The 20,977-nt window shown below is 36.3% G+C and overlaps 1 protein-coding gene and 1 long non-coding RNA gene across 9 annotated transcripts in view; one reads left to right on the forward strand and one right to left on the reverse strand.

Annotated features, from left to right (window-relative positions):
* Positions 1 to 20,977, reverse strand: part of LRRC4C (leucine rich repeat containing 4C) — a 1,285,379-nt gene that overhangs the window by 489,231 nt on the left and 775,171 nt on the right. The gene's annotated exons all lie outside the window — the stretch shown is intronic.
* Positions 13,736 to 15,382, forward strand: LOC140699020 (uncharacterized). Its single transcript, XR_012077054.1, has 3 exons — positions 13,736 to 13,900; positions 14,715 to 14,745; positions 15,194 to 15,382. It is a non-coding gene; the product is annotated as an uncharacterized lncRNA (long non-coding RNA).

Consider the following 20,977-nt stretch of genomic DNA (forward strand, 5'->3'; position numbering starts at 1 on the left):
CATTCTCCTTTTGGAATGTTAGCCTGGCTCTGGGTCAACATGGGGTGGGCAGTAGTGTGGCCACAGTGGACGAGGGTGGATGGAATGATGAGTCTGAGGCAGCATTCTTGGCTCCCACAGTCCAGCTGTGTCTGGAAAGGGCTCTTGCTGGGAACCTGCCCAACGTGGTTTGCTGCAGTGGTGGGTGAGGCCAGACACTGAATGGGAGTCACCTCCAAACTCCTCGAAGACATCTGCACAGCAGGCAAGTTCTGACTGGCGGTTGAATCATGGAGGGTGGGGTATGGTGACGGTGGAGTCTCACTAGACCAGGACCGAGTAAAGATAACTTGTCTTCTTCAGCCGTACAGTTTCGCACAGCCAGCAATCCCATCCGCCAGCCCTCAAGGCAGCCCAGCATAAGCATGGCAGGCTGCACAGAAGGGAGGCTCCCTTGAATTCTGTCGTCTTCCCCATGTACTCAGATGTCAGTGGGAAGAGGAGGGTGAGAACACAGCTCTGACAGGGAGCTAACCTGCGAGGTGACTGAATCTGTTGCATTCCAGAGGCTGTTTAAACTGGAGCTGTTAACTAGCAGTTTTCAGAAAAGTCTCTGTCATCTCATTCCCCCCATTGGGAGAGAGTATTGAGAAGAGTATTACATGAGTTATAGAAAATCAAGAAGTAGGACTTTGCTTATTTCAGGAGGAGAGGAAATTGGAGTGTTTGCTAGTGAAATGTGCCGTACCTCTCCCTACTCCCCCTCCCTCAGTCCTCACTCTCAGCTGGTGTCCTGGCTCCCTTTCCTATGAAGAAAATGGAAGGAACCTGAAGAGAAGCATCCACAAGTTTCCATTGCTGTGAATACTCACCTACAGAGCTCTGTGACCATAGGCTCTAAGTTCACCTCTGTAACTACAGAAGAATTGTTTGATATCCAATCCCTGGGCAACACAAAAGTTCTATTCTTACTCAGCTTCAGCTATATAGGACTGCAGCCAAGGGTAGCAGGAAATTTAGATTTTTATATGAAAACTTTTGATCTTGAAATGCTGACAACTAGTTATTTGATAAACAAAACAAAGCATGTCAAAAATAAATAAACCTTTCCGGTAACCAAAGAAACCATATCTGTGAGTCTCATGCAGCCCGGTGGCCACCCATACAAACCAGTATGCACAGAAACATTCCAGAATGCTCACAGGGGACTCACAGGGAGTTCCCCCTTCACCTATGCTGGGCTAAGCAGGTTACCCAAGTTTTCCCTATTCCCAATTATCCAATTTCCTCTCCATCTCCTGAGCTGTAACGGGACCAGGAGGTGGGGATCCACATATGTTCTTTCACATCAACTTCACAGCAACTCAGTGAGTTAGGCATCATTATGCCTTCAGGCATTCACGAAACTAGAGACAAAATGCAAACTATGGTGCAGGAGGGTACGAAAATGACTGCACACCGTTGTGCAGAGGAAATACACAGGAAAGAAATGATCAGTGCATAATGAGGTTAATTATTTCTCCTCCAAGGTGTGGAACTTAGAGGAAGACCTTCAGAGAAAGTGACCAGAATTGGTAAATTTAAGGCTTGCCTCACATTACAAGGCTGGAAAAGAACTAGGATTAGTTTAAATATATACTAACATCAAACATTTACATCCCTTTCAAAAATAATCAGTTAACAAAGGTCTCCCTAAGTATGTATGTATTTTAAATAAATAATCTTCTTGAAGGGTGGGAGAAAATGGCAGAGTTGGAAGATCCTGGGTTTTCCTCTTCTCGTGGATATGACAAAATCACAGCTATCTCAGAGAAACTATCACTGAGAATGACCTGAAGACCAGCAGAAAAGATTTTCCACAGCCAAAAATTTTAAAAGGCCACATTGAGATGGGTAGGGGGAGCAAGGACATGGTCTGGCCAGGACTCACATGTCTGGTGCTGAGATCACAGGCTCAGAGGACCTCCCTGAGGAGCAAGGGCTCCAAATCCAACATCAGGCTCCCCAGCCTGGGGACCTACACCAGGAGAATGAGCTCCTACTATGCATGGCTTTGAAAACCTGGGGCTTATGTCTGGGAGAGCTGGGGGGCTGTGGGAAACCGAGAAACCCCTCTTAATGGACACACACAAAAACTCACTCTCTACAGGCCTTTGCACAGAGGCAGCAGTTTGCAAAACAACTGGATTATACACGGAGGAAATTCATCGATTAATTTTAGGTTGTGTGCCCAAGGGCAGGGATCTGTTGGAAATTTCTCTGGGTACAGAGCCCACACTAGTGGGCTTGCAACATCCAGTGATAACAGGAGGTCATGTGTGGCCCACACAGAGGACACTTCTGGGGCACCAGTCTCCTGCAACCACAGGGGACCATACTACTGGAACCCACGAGACACTTTCTACATAAAGCCACTCTTTCAAGACCAGGAAATGTTGTTGATCTAATTAGTACATAGAAACAGGCTAAAAGAGTCACACAAAATGAGGAAACAAAGGAATATGTTCCAAATAAAAGAACAAATTGAAACCCCCTCTAAAAAAAAAAAAAACTAAAGGAAAATGAGATCAGAAATTTTCCAATAAAGAATTGAAAGTCATAGTCCTAAACATTCAAAAGTGAAGGAACACAGAGAGAAACTCAAATAAAGAAATTAAAAATTATTAAAAAAAAAGAACCAATCAGATCCTTAGAATACAATAACTGAACTAAAAAATACACTAAATGGAACAAACAAGAGATTAGATGGTGCAAAAGAATGGATCAGCAATCTGGAAGACAGACTTGTGAAATTCACCCATTCTGAACAGCAAAATGATAAAAAAGAAATAAACAAAAAATGAGGATAGTTTAAGGGATCTCTAGAACAACATCAAATGTACTGAGAATCACATTATAGAGATTGAAGGAGAGGATAAAGGGACAGAAATTTTATTTGAAGAAGTAATCACTGAAAACTTCTTTACCCTGGCAAAGGAAAGAGACATCAAAGCCCAGAAAGCATCAAGATAAAACCAAAGAGACTTACACCAAGAAACATTTTTATTATATGTGAAAAGTTAAAGATAAAGAGAGAATCTTAAAAGCAGCAACATGTTACATATAGGGGAGCCCCCATAGGATCATCAGCTGACTTTTCAGCAGAACCTTTACAGGGCAGAAGGGAGTGGCACACCATATGCAAAGTACTGAAAGGAAAAAAAGCCTTACAAACAAGAATTCAAATAATTTCTCAGACAAGCAAAAGCTAAAAGAGTTCATCACCACTAAACTAACCTTACAATAAACGTTAAAGGGATTTCTTTAAACAGAAAATGAAAGGCCATTACTAAAAGTGTAAAAATCATAAAAGTAAAAAAAAAAAAACCTCACTGGGAAAGGAAAACATGTAGCACAGGCAGTTGATCAACCAACTGTATAGCTAGTATGAAGATTAAAGGACAAAATTAATAAAATTAGTTAAGGGATACTAAAAAAAAAGATGTAAAATATGACATCAAAACAAAATGTGGGATAGGGTAAAAGTGTGGTGCTCTCAGAACATACTAAAACATAAGTGAACATCAACTTAAATCAGACCGCTACATACATAGGTTTTTACATAAGAACCTCTTAGAAGCCACAAACCAATAACTGATAATAGATAAAATTAGAGAGAAAGGAACATAAACATAACACTAAAGCAAGTAATCAAATCACATGGGAAGAGAGCAAGAGAAGAAGCAGGAAACAGAGAAGAACTGCAAAAACAACAAGAAAACAATTAACAAAATGGCAATAAGTACACACATATCAATAATTACTTTAAATTTAAATGAACTAAATGCTCCAATTAAAAAATCCAGACAGAAAATATAAAAGGATCATTAAGAGATTACTAGGAACAATTACATATCAACAAATTGGACAACCTAGAAGAAATGGATAAATTTCTAGAAACATACAATATCCCAAGACTGAATCAGGAAGAAATACAAAATCTGAACAGCTCAATTCCTAATAATGAAATTGAATTCATAATTAAAAAAATTCTCAACAGCAAAAAATTCAGGGCCATATGGTTTCACAGGTGAATTCTACCAAAGATTTGAAGACCTACCCTTCTCAAACTATTTCAAAAAATTGAAGAGAAGGGAAAACTTTCAAACTTATTTTACAAAGCCAGAATTATCCTCATACCAAAACCAGACAAAGATGCTACAAAAAAAGAAAATTACAGGCCAATATTCCTGCTGAACTTATATGCAAAAATCCTCAACAAAATATTAGGAAACCAAATTCAGTAATACACTAAAAGGTCATATACCATGATCAATTGGGTTTTATTCCAGAGATGCAAGGAAATTTCAATATCCACAAATCAATCAATATAGTACACCTCCTTAATAAAACTAAGGATAAAGATCATATGATCACTTCAAAAGAGGTAGAAAAGGCTTTTGACAAAATTTAGTATCCATTTCTAATAAAAACTCTGAACAAAATAAGTACTGAGGGAACATATCTCTAATAAAGGCCACATGTGACAAATGCACATCTAACATTATACTCAACAGTGAAAGATTGAAAGCGTTTCCTCTAAGATGAGGAACAAGACAAGCATGTCTACTCTTCCCATTTTTATTCAACACAATATTGGAAGTCCTAGCCATATCAATCAAATAAGAAGAAATAAAAGCAACCTAGATTGAAAGGAAGAGGTAAAACTATCACCGTTTGCAGATGACAAATCATACTATAAAAGATACTATATAAAGAAAACCTCAAAGCCCTCCCTCCAAAAAAAAAAAATCTACTAGAGCTAATAAATGAATACAGTAAATTTCAGGATACAACATTAAAACACAATTTTTCACATTTCTATATACTAATAACAATATATCAGAAAGAGAAATTAAGAAAAAAAATTCATATACAAATGCATTGAAAAGATTAAAATACCTAGGGATAAATTTAACCAAAAAGGTAAAAGAACTATACACTAAAAACTATGATGAAAAAAATTGTAGATGATACAAGTAAATGATAAGATATACAGTGATTATGGACTGGAAGAATTAATATTGTTAAAAGAATCAAACTATCCAATGAAACCTACAGATTCAGTGCAATTCCTTATGAAAATGCCAATGATATTTTTCATAGAACTAGAAAAAATAACTGTAAAATTTGTGTGGAACCACAAAAGATCCCAAATAGTCAAGACAATCTTGAGAAAGAAGAGCAAAGCTGGAAGTATCACACTGCCTGATTTCAAACTATATTACAAAGCTACAGTAATCAACAGTATGGTACTGGCACAAAAACAAACATATAGATCAATGGAACATAATAAAGAGCCCACACATAAACCCACTCTTATAGGGACAATTAATCTATGACAAAGGAGGCAAGTATATACAATGGTGTACAGACAGCCTTTCCAATAAATGGTGTTAGGGAAATTGGACAACTAAACACAAAATAATGAAACCAGGTGATTTTCTCACATCTTATACACAAATAAACATGAAATGGATTAAAGACTTAAATATAAGACCTGAAACCATAAAACTTCCAGAAGAAGATATAGGCAGTACATTCTTTGATATCAGTTTTAGCAATATTTTTTTAATCTGTCTCCTCAGGCAAAGGTAATAAAAGCAAAACTAGAGAAATGGGACTACAACAAACTAAAAAAGATTTTTCACAGTGAAAGAAACCATCAACAAAATAATAAGGCCACCAACTGGATTGGAGAAGATATTTGCAAACAATATGTCTGATAAGGGGTAAATATAAAAAATATACAAAGGAACTGTAGAACTCAATATCAAAAAACAAACAATCCAATTAAGAAAAGGGCAGAGTACTTGAATAGATATTTCTCCAAAGAAGAAACACAAATGGCTAACAGACACATAAAAAGATGCTCAACACAGCAATTAGGTAAGAAAAAGAAATTTAAAAGATCCAAATTGGAAGAGAAGAGGTAAAATTGTCACTGTATGCAAATGACATAATACTATATACAGAAAACCCTAAAAGCTCCACACAAAAACTACTAGAGCTGAAAAAGTAATTTGGGAAGGAAGCAGGAGTGAAGATTAACATACGGAAATCAGTTGCCATTTCTTTACACTAACAATGAAATAGCACAAAAAGAAAGTAAAGAAACAATCCCTTTTAAAATTACATCCAAAATGATAAAATACTTAGGAATAAATCTGACCAAGGAGGTGAAAGACTTGTACATGGAGAACTACAAAACATTGATTAAGGAAATTAAAGATGACTTAAAGAAATGGAAAGATACCCCATGCTACTGGATTGAAGGAATTAATATTGTTAAAATGGCCACACTACCCAAAGCAATCTACAGATTTAATGTAATCTCTGTCAAATTACCCAGGACATTTTTCACAGAACTAGAACAAATAATCCTAAAATTTATACAGAATCACAAAAGACTCAGAATTGCCAAAGCTATACTGAAGAAATAGAATGAAGCTGGAGGCATAGTCCTCCCAGACTTCAGATACTACTACAGAGCTACAGTAATCAAAACAGCATGTTATTGGTACAAAAAATAGACATTTGGATCAATGGAACAAAATAGAGAGCCCAGAAATAAACCCATACTTATGTTCAATCAACCTTGACAAAGGAGACAAGAATATAGAATGGAGAAAAGACAGTCTCTTCAGCAAGTGGTGTTGGGAAAACTGAATAGCAGCATGTAAATCAATGAAGTTAGAACACTCCCTCACACCATACACAAAAATGAACTTAGAATGGCTTAAAGACTTAAATATGAGATAAGGCATGATAAAACTCCTAGGATAAAATGTAGGTAAAACACTCTCTGACATAAATCTTAGTATTGTTCTCTAGTATTATAGTCTACTCAGGCAATAGAAATAAAAGCAAAAATAAACAAATGGGAGCTAACTAAACTTATAAGCTTTTCCACAGCAAAAGAAATCATAAGCAAAACAAAATGACAACCTACAGAGTGGGAGAAAAATATTTGCAAGTGATGGAACTGACAAAGGTTTAATATTCAGAATATATAAACAGATCATACAACTTAATAACAAAAAAACAAGCAATCCAATTCCAAAATGGGCAGAAGACCTAAACAAGCAATTCTCCAATGAAGACATACAAATGGCTAATAGGCACATGAGAAAAATGCTCAATATCGCTAATTATCAGAGAAATGCAAATCAAAACTACAATAAGGTATTACCTCACACCAGTCAGAATGGCTATCATTAGAAAGTCCAGGAATGATAAATGCTGGAGAGGGTGTGGAGAAGAAGGAACCCTCCTACACTGCTGGTGGAAATGTAGCTTGGTGCAGCCGTTATGGAAAACAGTATGGGGATTCCTTAAAAGACTAAAAATAGACTTATCATATGATTTAGCAATCCCACTCCTGGACATATATGCAGAGGGAACTCAACTTTGAAAAGACACATGTATCCCAATGTTCATAGCAGCACTATTTACAGTAGTGAAGAAATGGAAGCAATCTAAATGTCCATTGACAGATGACTGGATAAAGAAGTTGTGGTATATTTATACAATGGAATACTACTCAGCCATAAAAAATACCACATGATATTACTCATACATGGAATCTACAAAAAATTAAAAAGACACTAATGAGCTTATCTACAAAACAGAAACAGACTCACAGAGTAAACAAACTTACGGTTACCAGGGTGAAAGGGGGTGGAAAAGGGTAAACTAGGAGTTTGAAATGTGCAAATACTAACTACTATATATAAAATAGATAAAAAACAAATTTCTTTGTTATAGCACCAGGAACTATATTCAATATCTTGTAGTAACCTATAATGAAAAAGAATATGAAAATGAATATATATATGTATATTTGCTTTAAATATATATTCAAATGAAACATTGACTGAAACATTATGCTGTACACCAGAATTCAACACATTATAACTGACTATACTTCAATAAATACATATATATATATATATATATACACACACACACACATACACACATGTAAAGATGATTAATATTACTGTTCACCAGGGAAATAGAAGTCAAAACCACAATGAGATATCCCTCACACGTTGGAATGGCTATCATCAAAAAGAAACAGGTAACAAATGTTCACAAGGATGTGGAGAAAAAGAAATCCTTGTACACTGTTGGGGAAAATGTAATTTGGTGCAGCCACAATGGAAAACAGTATGGAGCTTCCTCAAAAAATTAATAGAACTACCACACAATCCAGCAATTCCACTACTGAGTATTTACCTGAATAAAGCAAAAACACTAATTCAAAAAAATATAAACACACATATTTACACTATTTACAATAGCCAAAATATGAAACTAAGCTAAGGGTTCATCAATTGATGTGTGGATAAAGATGTGGGAGACACACATACAAACACACACACACAGAGAGGAATAATACGCAGCCATAAAAGGCAGAGAATCCTACCATTTGTGACAATATGAATGGACTTAGAGGGGATTATGCTAAGTGAAGTAAGTCAGACAGAGAAAAACTAGTACCATATAATCTTACTTATATATGGAATCTATAAAACAAAACAAAACCAGACATGCATACAGAAAGCAAACTGGTGGTTATCAAAGTGGATAAGGGTAGGGGGAGGTGGACAAAATAGGTGAAGAGGATCAAGAGGTACAAACTTCCAGCTATAAAATAACTAAGCCATGGAGATGTAATAGACAGCACAAAAACTATGGTCAATAATACTGTAATAATTTCTATGGTGACAGATGGTTACTAGATTTACCATGGTAATCATTTCTAACTGTATTTAAATGTTAATCACTATACTGTACACCTGAAACCAACGTAATACCCATTTAAAAAAAAAAACAAGAGTCTCTTAAATGGATGACTTGTAATTTGGGAGTGTGTTGCATCTGACAGTCTTTTTTTTCACCACTGACTCCATGGATAGGCAGGGATTTTCTTGAAGATAAGCCAGAAATCTCCTTTTCTTGAAAGACTGAAGTGACCAGCACCTTTCCTTTCAGAAAAACAAACAAACAAAAACCTATCATTTCTATTTGCTCCTTTGTGTCTGAGTTCTGGTGTAGGTAAGCTATGATTAACCACCCCAACCCTAGCCTACCAATCAGGGATGTGCATGATACAGATTAAGCATTACTGTCCCTGAGAAAATGACCCTGAGAGAGATCAGCATACAATGCATCAATTCCCCAGGCATTCAGCTGAAAATGAACATGTACTGACCAATGAGTGGAATAATAGCTTTGTTGACAATGGCAGTGGAAGTGTTCAATCTCCAGGCAGAGGGGGTGGATAAATGAAGGGAGGGAGACAAAGCGCAGCATCTCTCTGCTCTCTTTGCTTCTTCACCAGTTTTTCCAATACACGGGTGGTGGGCAGTTTCTAGGATCTTGCCGTATTATTTTGAAAGTTACATCTTTGTCATTCTCTTTTTCTGAAAAAAGTTTGGGTCACAGTTCAAAGAACTTAAAATATGAAAATTTAGCAATGCAGAAGTGGCAAAAAGGCAAAGAAAGTCAGAGGAAAACTGCAAACCACTAGAGGACCAGGAGGTGAAAGGAAAGGCTTTTTATTGCAGAAATCATTTCTACACGGGAGGCCTTGAAGAATTCTCTTTGTTCATGGGATGATGCTGACATCGTCTTAGGAATTTAAGGAAAATTCTCTACAGATCAGTCACCAAGCAACAGTCTGCTTTACCACATTATCTCAACTTTTTTTTTTCTTTGCTGATTTTTTGATATTTACATGAATTAATAAGACAAAATGGGCTCCTATTTGGATTATATGCATAGGCTGAAACCAGACGTTTGCTTCCATTACAGATGCATTCATGGTATGAGAAGAAAGAACCTTATCTATAAAACTTAGACATTAAAAAAGGTAGTAAGATAAGTTTTTTGGGGAGAATCAGAAAGGAGGCAAATGCCTTATACATCGCAAAAATATGGAATTGCTACAGAAAGTGAAATTGGAAGTCCTCTGTAACAGCAAAACCAATGACCCACATGGATATTGTCTCTGGGCCACGTTGTGGCAGATTTTTATGCAATGTTATGACTGTTATTGTTGTTTCCTACAACACACACACATAAAGGTTAAAAGATTAAATACGTTGTTACATAGCATTAGAGAAGAATTGCTCAGCTGTATCACATAGATTTATAAAGAAGTGAGATCTAAACAAGTAAGATAAACTCTAGATGGCTGACCAAACTCATCCCATTGCAAATAATGAGGTTTGGGCAGAGAGAATTGTAACAGAGTAGAAAGCTGTATAGAATGATCAGCATCCTATTTGTACAATGTTGGCAATAACACATATTGAGTTTACAGATAGCAATTCTTTAGCTAAAAATGACTAAATAAGATGGAGTGCTTACTTACCAGTTGTGGAATAGCTCTAAGTAAAGCAAAGCATGTGTGTGTGTAGGGGGGCTATCTGTAGAGGGTAACTAGTTTAGGGACTTTCTTTACATTGCTCCCCTTGTATACCCTTGAGGATAAGCAGCCAAGGAGTTTGCTAGCTGCTTCATACATCTAGGAATTTACTACAATGAGTTAGTAGGGAGGTGAGCCAGGTAAGCACAAAACCCTTTGGGAAGAGAGACTACTGGAGAGTAATTTTTGAGCTACATAGCAAAGACTTGGGGTGGTAGAGACAGCTATTGAGTAACAGTGTGTCTGTGGCAAAGAGGGCGGAGTTAATTCATCCTAAAAAGAATTCTCCAGGTCAAGGAAGGGGAGGGAAAATAAAAGGTGAGTTGGAATGACACAATGACACAGTCTATTTTCCAGCAGGGAATGAGCGTTGACATTGCCAAAAGCCCTATTGTGTCCAGACACACTCTGTTATTACCGTTCTGCTATCAGTGCCAACATAGCAATTCTGAACACTTTCTGCTGCATCCTGATTTGCCCTGCAGGGTGTAAGCTGCTGATATCTAGTCATTTCAAGACCGTGGAAAACAAAACAATTGCATTTGCTACCTGGGAGATGGAAGGCAATGCACCGCTAGCTCTGTTACCTTCTGAAGCTCTCTTCTCCGGTGTACCGATGTAGCTGGAAGTAATTGAACCAGCATTGCGATGTAAAATAAACCCCCTGCAATCTTTAATACCAATAGGTCTTTATCAAAGGAAATAAAAGCAAGAATAAGGTAAACAGAACATCAAGGAAATTTGCTCCACCCGTTAGGTCTGGGAAGGCTGAGGAGAGATGAACAGTTTTCCATCCAGGACCGGGGCAGCATTTGAGGAAGCAAGCAGTGAATATGAATGGAGTTGCATTCTCTCCCAGCTCTTTCATTCTGACCCTCTGTAGAAATCATCTGGCACATTTTCATCACTTTCTTTTATTGAGTCTTATAAAATAAATTATTCGAGAGCAGCAATCAATCCCAGTCCACCGATGAGTATAATTCAGAGAAACAAGAGTTTCCGTTTGCTAGGGGTGAGAGCCGCTAAACGCTGCCTTTGTATTTGATACACACACAATGTATTACCCTGAAAACGCCAGAGTTGGGGTGGTGTCCTTGTTTTTCTTTTATTGACTCCCATGGCTATACGGAAACATTACAGATGTCAAGCGCCAGGTGTCACAGGCAACAAGATGTCTTAGGTTAATGGGGATGGTCTGTTTTAAGGAGACGGCGTAGTCCCACAGCCAACAGGACTTACTTAATGCTTCATCTGTGTGTCGCAGCATAAGAGGGCTGCCTCCTAAGGGCGACACTGCACACGTTGCTGTTGAGTGGTTTGTTCATGGGCGTCCAGCATGGAGGGTTCACCCATGTAACTCTGCTCCTGAACATCAGCCTTCCTTTCTGCCATCATTCCCTTAGTCCTCTTCTTTTCTTCCTTCCTTTCTTCCGTCTTCCCAGCCTTTCCTGTCTTTTTTCTCTATTTGCTCTTTCCCAGCTTGATTCCTACTATTCTGTTCCTCTCATTCTTCTTTAACAACGTGATGCAGATATCGTGTGCTAGGGACATGGTGTACAATAAAATGTTTCACTTGTTCTCTGCAGTTGACGACTCACCCACAAATGCTAATAAAATCAAAAGGGAAGAGCAAAGTGCCAAGTGAATCTTGTAATGGAGGTAACCCACCCTGCTGGGGATCTGAGAGATCCTGGTGAGACAGCATGCCAGAGGGGGAATTTCCCACATGTTGGCTCCATTTATTTATGAACCACCCAATAATTCTATTTACCCTAATCTGACCACCTTCTTTCCACTTCTTCTATAGCACTCATCTCCCTGACACACTCATGCCTTTTCATGTGTTTATTGTCTTCTTCTGCCAGAATATAAGTTCCAGGAAGGCAGAGACCATATTGCTTTGGATTGCCACTGGATCATCAGCACCACTCTGTGAAGTGTGATGTAGAGGAAACAAGGTAAAAAGATCCTGAGCAAAAAAGGAACACCCCTGTGTTAGTTTCCTATTGCTGTTCTCATATATTACCACAACCTTCATGATTTAAAAGAGCATGCATTTCTTATTTCACAGTCATATATGTCACACATCCCAAATCTGATATATGTCTCATGGGGCTAGAGTCATCATGTTGGCAGGGCTGCATTCCTTTTCAAAGGCTCTAGAGGGACATCCTTTTCACTGTCTTTTCAGTTTCTAGAGGTCTCTCACAATCTTGGCTAGTGGTCACCTTCCATCTTCAGGGCCAGCAATCACATCACTGTAGCTTATGCTTGTGTCGTCACATCTCTGTCTCTGACTCTAACACCTCTCTCTTTCACTTATAAAGACACCTGTGACTTCATTGGGTCCACCTGGATAATCCAGAAGAGTGTCCCATTTTCAAGTTCCTTAACTGAATCGCATCTTCTAAGTCCCATTTTCCATGTAAGGTACTATATCCATAGGTTCCAGGCATTAGGAAGTGGAAGTCTTTTGGAGGCAGGGACTGTTATTCTGCCACAACCCTTACTACATTTCTTCATTTTTTATCCATTCACCTCTTTCAGTTAGTTCCTTTCCCTCAACCATTTTAAGAAATGAAACACATTTCTACCCTTTGCTAGCTTTCATTTCTACACATTTCTCTGAAAGGGACATGGAGAATGAATCCAAGTATCTGTAGAATTAACCAACTCCAAGAAGCAATAAATATGGAAAGAGACTTGATAATTCTTAAACTTCTTATTGACTCCAGTAGCCCCATGGTTCCAAATATTAGAATATTAAAAAGAGCACAAAGTTTGGAGAGTAGAAATTTCTATTTTAATTTTGATTTTCATTAATCTGAATTTTGGGAAAGCAACTGAAACTCTCTGAGTCTCACTTTCTCATCTACAAAGTGGGAAAAAAAAAGTATTAATCACATAACTTACATACAATGTATTTTTGCTCATTGATGTCTTGGTCGACTGGGGCTGCTGTAACAAAAGCACCATACATTGGGTGGCTTAAAGAACACACATTTATTTCTCACTGTTCTGGAGGCAGGAGAATCCAAGATCAAGAAGGTGGCAGGTTCAGTGTCTGGTGAGGACCTGCTTCCGGGTTGTTCTTCTTGCTGTAACCTCATATGGCATAAACGCGTTCTCTCGAGTCTCTTTCATGAGGGCACTAATCCCATTCATGAGGGCTCCTTCCCTATGACCTAATCACCGCTCAAAGGCCCCATTCCAAATACCATCACAATGGCAATTAGGTTTTACCATATGCATTTGGGGGTGAAGGGCACAACATTCAGTCTGTGGCATTTGGGCTGTTCATTCCTTTATTTATTCAATAAACATATTGTGTTAGATGCTTTGGTTGAATAGGTAGAAGTGAAACATCATCTGAAAGGGAGTAAGTGGCAGATTCAGCAAAGACTTCATGCAATAATGAAATGGACTTGAGCCTCAAGAAGTAAGGTGAGCATCACAGATGAAGCTGGGCAGGAGTGCAGATATTTTTAGATTCAAATAAAATGATGTAGATAGAAATGCTTTTCAAACTGCAAAGCACTACTCGGATATAAATTATTATTATCTTCTAACTAAAGAACACGTAATTCTCTAATAGCCTTTCTTTTTATGAAAGAAAGCATTTTTATAGAAAAATTTGAGAACACTAAAAGAAGCAAGGGAGAGAACAATCACAGTCAATCCGAACACTTTGAGATGACTGTTAACGATTCTACATACTTCCTCTGATTCTCTGAATATATTTTATAACCTGTAGATTACACTTGAATTTGTTTCTTCACTTTCAATACCTTAGAGTGAGCATATTTGCTTTAAATATTGTTTAGGAATGTCATTTTAATGGCTGCAGTATTCTGTCATGAGTGTACAATAATATCTAACCATTCTGCTACCTTTGACCTTAGTTATTTCCACTTTTTTTGCAATGGTTAAAACCACTGCAGTGCCTTTAACATAGATCTTTGTTCACATCTGTGATGCTGAAAGATGATGTGATGTATTCATAATAGAACATTTAAAAATATCAAAACAAATAAACATTTACAAAACTGTTTTTTCCATATGATTGTGCAGGATAGTACAAGCAAATGCCCCCTTCATCTTACTTTTCCAAACATTTATTATTATTTTAAGAGCTTCACTGTTTTGACAGTCACAGAATGTGATCTCATTAGTATAATTTGCATTTCTCATATTGGAACTGAGGCTGAAATTTCTTCATATGCGTATTAGTTATTTTATTTCTTCTCTATACCCCCAGGTCTTGGCTTTTGGAGAACAAGACTATTCTGGTGAGTCAAGGGGAACGTCTCTTCCTTTTATTCTTCCCCTTGTTCAAATCCTGACCAATCCTGCCTCAGCTATAGGCCCTCTTCCCCATACATGCCTTGTTTTCAAGAGGAGAATGGAAAAAGGGAGAGGACAAAAAGAAGAAAAGAAAAACTTCCTGGAAATAAGAAAGGGAGGGGAAATTAGAAAGCAAAACAAACCTGAGAGGGATTGGATGAAAGAATACCAAAGGCGAGTTTCCATGGGTGAGTCCCCTGCCGTCTACCACCGTCAACGCGGTCTGCCTCCCCACACACACAGCTCAGCAGACAGAAAAGCAGTAAAGCCCTAGCTTTCCTACCTCCACTTAATACAGTCGTCTGATTGTTGAAGAATTTTGGAGTATTTGTAGCAAAATCTCACACTAAAGAATAGTGGGAAATATGCAGTGAGTCTCTATTCTCTCCCTAGCCATGGATCAATTACAACATTGTCCAGGAATGAATTAACGATTGAAGATGTCAAATCATCTTTGGTAAAGCACACCAAATGACTGAACAAAGATGGATGCAGCCCAGCAAAGAAAGTTCCCCGCAACGTGATACGGAAAACCCACTAAATTTTTTTAGATCATTTAAATGGAAAGAGAAATAAAAGTTTATCACATCCAACCTGTTCATTATGAAGATCAAAAATTTAAGAGAGATGATTTGTTCAAAGACACATAGGAAATAAATGAAGGAAGTCAGAAACCAATTCAATCTTGTTCATTTTCCCAAATACCATGCTGCCTCTGATTTTAGGTAAATAGAAATATGGTAAAATATCTACAAGTGTATCCATTTAATATCTTAGAGATAATACCTCCACAATTAATTAACTGATTCAAATAACAGCAATTATGTGCTAGATGCTAGTGACACAGCAAAGAAATAGACACACATAGACACACACAATGACTTTCTACATAAAGATTATTCTAAGGAATATTGAGTTAATGTCCACTTGCATGAATGACAGTCCAGGAAGCAATTCAAATATTTTACTCTGTTGGATATTCACTACACATTTATCACTGCTACAAAGATATCATATTGATGTACTCAAGAATACAAATAGATAATCTCACATTAAATATATGTAAAGAAATATAATTTCTAATAATTTAGTTTTAAAGTCTGTTTAAAAAACAGGGTTTTTTTTTAGCAAAAAATTATTTTTGTTAAAATTGCTTTAAAATTCCGAACGTTATTCAACATTTCCCATTGGATACCCTCCATGGTATTTTGAGCAGCCATTTTTCCCACGTGAAGTTAACAAGAATGTTAACATTCTCTGAATGTTTCAATTTCTGGGAAATGATTGAATGTCGTAGATGATTGAAGATAACTTAGCTTAGACTTATAGCTTGTGTATAATGCTGAACAGATTAATCCTCAAGAAATCCCTCGAGCCATCCACTTTCCTGTCTTGTCATTTTGTTTAAACATGAAACAGTCTTTGAATATTTCATAGTTGGGAAAACATCAATGATAGAAACACACATTGGTTTTTATTGTCCTTTTCCTTTTATTGTAATTTTCACTTACTTTCAAACATGCATATAGCGTGTGAAAAAAGGATGCTTAAAAAGGTGAAATCTCAGCACCGTGTAGCATAAATTACAGAAATATCTAAAATTGTATTTTAAAATTAATATTAATAAGTCATATTCATATATCAATCTCAGGTTTCAATATAATTTCATAGTTTTAGCTCATGTAATTATGACACTAGCTCTAAAAGGGAGACATTAGTCCTACTTTAGGGGGAATGGAACATGGTCCAGGGAGATTCAGTTACTTGCCCAAGATTAAAAAGCTGGAAAATGACAGAATGAATGCTTGAATTGTCTTGGGAATCCAAACTGAGTGTGCTACCTACCCAAACAAGAATGTATATAATGGACTCAATACATAGATAGCTTTATCCCTTAACTGAATGATCCTTTACACAAAGGACAATTTCAGTATTTAAGAAAAAGCCACAGAATAAAAAATAAAATGAATACTATTTTTGTTTATCCAACTATTTATAGATATGCATGTATCAACACCAAGATCAAGTCACTGACATTGCTCTGCTGAAATCATTCCCCTCAAAGACCTTTGAGAATACTTATCTCCGTTTTCCCTTGAAACGGCTGCCATATTGTTTTTCATCCTTTACACTTTGAATCTTTCACTATATGATCAAGAAAATATAAATCATATGGCTTCACCTCCCCGTGAAAGTGCCTAATTAAGATTAAACTTATCCCTGTGGTAAATGGAAAATGATTTAATTAAAATCAAAAAGATCTCAATTGAATAGCTTCTGTTTCAAAGAGTCACTCTCCCAGTGCTAAGAAGCTCATTAAATTCAATTTGCAGTAATGTACTGCTGTCATGTTTCCTTTCTGAACCACAGCATTATATTAAAGTTCTTTGATTATTTCCCTGTAGGGCAGCATTAATGTGACACACTAGGTAAAAGAAAAGCTTAAAAGAGACCCAAAGATGCACTACCTTTTTATTTTCTCAATAGATGTTAATATTGAGCAGCATGAAAAATATGCAACAGAGAGTTTTTCAGCCTGTACAACGAAGGTAGAGAAAATAGTCAAACAATGTTTACACTGTGGTTTACCTGAAAGTCTAAAGACTTTAGTCTGTATTTATGAGGTTATAAACCTGTGGGAATTTCCACATAATATAAATTATATATTTATGTTTTTCTTAGGCATATGTTTTCCGTGTATATATGAACATTATGGTTTTATTGTTCTTTTTAAGAAAGTTCACTCTCCTGGAAATGGGAAACTGATGTTTTTAAATGAAAAATCCTCTTCAATCTAAAACGGTGAAGTATTTAAAAATCTGTATAAAAGAGTCACTCCATTTAATTATTTGTTAGATGAATCAAATAGAGATTTTAAAAAATAATGTTTCCTTTTAAAGACAAATTTTTTTCTGATTCATCTCTTCACATGAAATATGTACTAAATGATTTGAGCTTCTGAGGTAAATAATACACGACTAGAAACAAAAAATCACTTAAGGGATGCTAGACAAAAAAATACCTATATGATAGGTGGAGATGAAATAATTAGTAAAAATAATACACCCAGATCTTTAAAAACATTCTAATTCAGCAGTCATACCTAAAATTATAAAACTATGCCACAACTGTTTCACAAAACATGTTGCTATCATTTAAAATGTGTCACAGAAAGAAAGGCTATTATGTAGCTGGGGATTTTGAAAGTAGTTGAGATTCACACAAATGAATAAATATATGTAATATATTTTATATATAATATATCTATATCTATATCATTTATCATTTTGGTTATTCTATCAAACAAGGATCTCAAGACAAAAATAAAGTGTAATATAAAATAAAACATGGATGCTTCTATCCAGCACTAAAACAAGAGGTCTCTTTGGCTAGCTTACAATGAAAAAATTAATTCAATTAAATAATCAATCTAGATACTGCACGACAAACCAACTGTTTTACCAAACTTTAAAAACTTATCTTACTTAACTTTTGAAGACATTTTAGTTACTTATCTTCTTTGTTTTCTTCTTTAGTTCTTCCATTTTTCTCTTCCTGTCTAATAGGTAATTAATAATTAATTTCAAACTACTACCTAATAAGCAGTAGACAGCTGAAATATGTTGAAATGAATTGTTGTCTTTTGAAAATTCCATCCTCTGTCCTTCCATCCCACTTTCTAAAGATACAGTTTGAAACTGGCTTTTTCTACTGCTCATTACTTAGCAGCTACTATTATAGGCAAATTGTTAAAGGTACTCAAATATTGGTTGAACAGTAATTTTTTTAACTTTAATTCTACATAATGCAGACTGCATTTGCTAAACATGCATACCTAACATTCATTAAGGGCCATATAGTCGCTATACAATTTGGATTATTTGTGTGTGTGGCCTCATTCTATTTTATTTCTATATTTATACCTTGCTACTCTGTAATTTTCCACAATGGATTCAAAGAGGCATTCAAGAGTTCAAGTTATTTAATAAGTAGATAAATACTTTAAACACAACCTACATAGAATAATAGATATGCATATTATACTGTCACTATATAACAGGCAACTTAAGTTTACCTGAGTTACATCCTAACTCATTTAATCTTCACAATTATCCCCATTCGACAAATGAAGAAAATGAAGCACAGAATGATTAACTTGATTTGTCCATCAGATAGATGGATAGATAGACAGATAGAGATACTGTTTTCTCACCTATAAAACAGAGATAATTTACTCACACAGGTGCTGGAAGATTAAAATAATTAATACATATAAATACTCTTATTCTAGTTCCTGTCATATAGTAAGTGCTATGTGTGGGTTTTTATTATTATTATTATTATTTATTATTATTATTATTATTATTATTATTATTATTACTACTACTACTACTACTACTACTTCAGTAACATAGCAGTATATTTTACCATGGCTTATATATTACCTTTCCTCATCTTTAACATCTTCTCTGTCTCTTTCTTAGCTCCAATTCCCTTTGCAGAATTTAACTATGAAGATCTCCTCAGCTGAAACCTCTGCATTCTGCTCGTTTCTAATCACACAGTTTCTTCAGTCACCTTACACACTCTCATGTCTTCAAACGATATCACCACTAAGACCATTTACCAACTTGTGTCTCCAGTGTTGATCTGTGTCCTAAATGCACCCCTAGGTATAGCTGCCTACTGCACATTTCCACTTTGATATCCTTCATATGAAAGCTTCTTAGCTCATTATTGCTGGCTCCTACATCTGCATCCCAGTGTGGAAAGAATATTACAAACCTGTATTTTAAAATGTTATGAGGCTAAGTGGGCAATATATTAGCAAGTTCTGAGTAAACTGAAGAGATATAAAAATTAGAAATTGAAATATCCAACTTAGTGGCTCTCAATAGCGGGCCATTTTACATCCCAGGGGACATCTGGCAATTTCTGGAAACATTATGCATTATTGCAACTAGGAGAAAGATGCTACTGGCATCCCGCGTGGGAAGAGGCCAGGGAGACTACTAAACATCCTATGGTGCACAAGACGAGCCCTCACAATGAGTGATTATCTGGACACAAATGTAGTAACACTGAGATTGAGAAACCCTAGCCTAACTTTAGCAGCAAAGTTCAGATTCAAAGAAGTGGTCCAGTAGGTGTGAAATATCCCTTTATGTATATTTTATTTATATACCCAAAAAAGAAGAAGAAGAAACGTGTTCCACTCTGCACTTCTTTATAGGAAGGTCACATATGATCAAAGAATCTGGCAAGGAGCAATACAATTAATGAAATGATGTTTCTAGTTCTGTCCCTGTTCATTATTATTCAAATGGAAAATATTAGCAAACGAAGTGAGAAGGGAGGGGAGTGAGCAGGGATTGAAAATGCCCCCCCCCAAAAAGGAGGAGAAAATGTAAGAGAAAATTAGGGCAGAAGGAAGGAGGAGGAAGAAAGGAAGAGCTGTTTCCCTTTTAGTAAAGAGATGGGGCGTTTTACAGCCTTACATGCTTTGAGAGTGATTGAGATAATCATAGCGTTTAACTAAGAGACAAAATAACACGCAATTTAAGGCGAACTCCAAGTTTAGCAGCCAAACAAGGCAAAAATAAGCCCCAGCTAGTTTATGACGATTGAGAATACAGGTTTCATTCAAGCCTGGAGATGAGCAGAGTCTAAATCAAGCAGTGACTGATAACAGCTAATAATCAGGGTACAAGGTCCTCAGCTGTCCCCCTGATGCTGAGATTTTCTTTTTCTTCAATTTTGCTAAATTTTTAAATTGATGTTGTGTGTTTTAGCAATTAATCTTACCAGCTTAATAATGAGCTCATCTCCCACCAGGCGGGGCTTCGGCCTAATACCTTAGGTAATTCTGCATATAGACTATGATGGTTACAGAGTTCAGCCGTGGGAAACCTGGAATACAGGAGCTGACTACATACATAATCCTGGGCAGTCATCTCTCTGGGCCTCAGTTACCTCAACTGAAAATTAGAGATATTAATAATTCCTATATCATAAAATTGTGATAATTAAGTAATTTACCATAAGTAAGTCAAGAGCTTAGGTTAGCATTGAGTTCATTGTAAATGCTCAATATTTGTTAGATATTATTTTTGATAATGTTAGTATTTATAATATTATATACACTTTCCCCAGTAAATTACACTACATTAAAAACTG

The sequence above is a fragment of the Vicugna pacos genome, chromosome 10 (assembly GCF_048564905.1).
Source record: "Vicugna pacos chromosome 10, VicPac4, whole genome shotgun sequence".
In the NCBI taxonomy this organism is placed as follows: Eukaryota; Metazoa; Chordata; class Mammalia; order Artiodactyla; family Camelidae; genus Vicugna; species Vicugna pacos.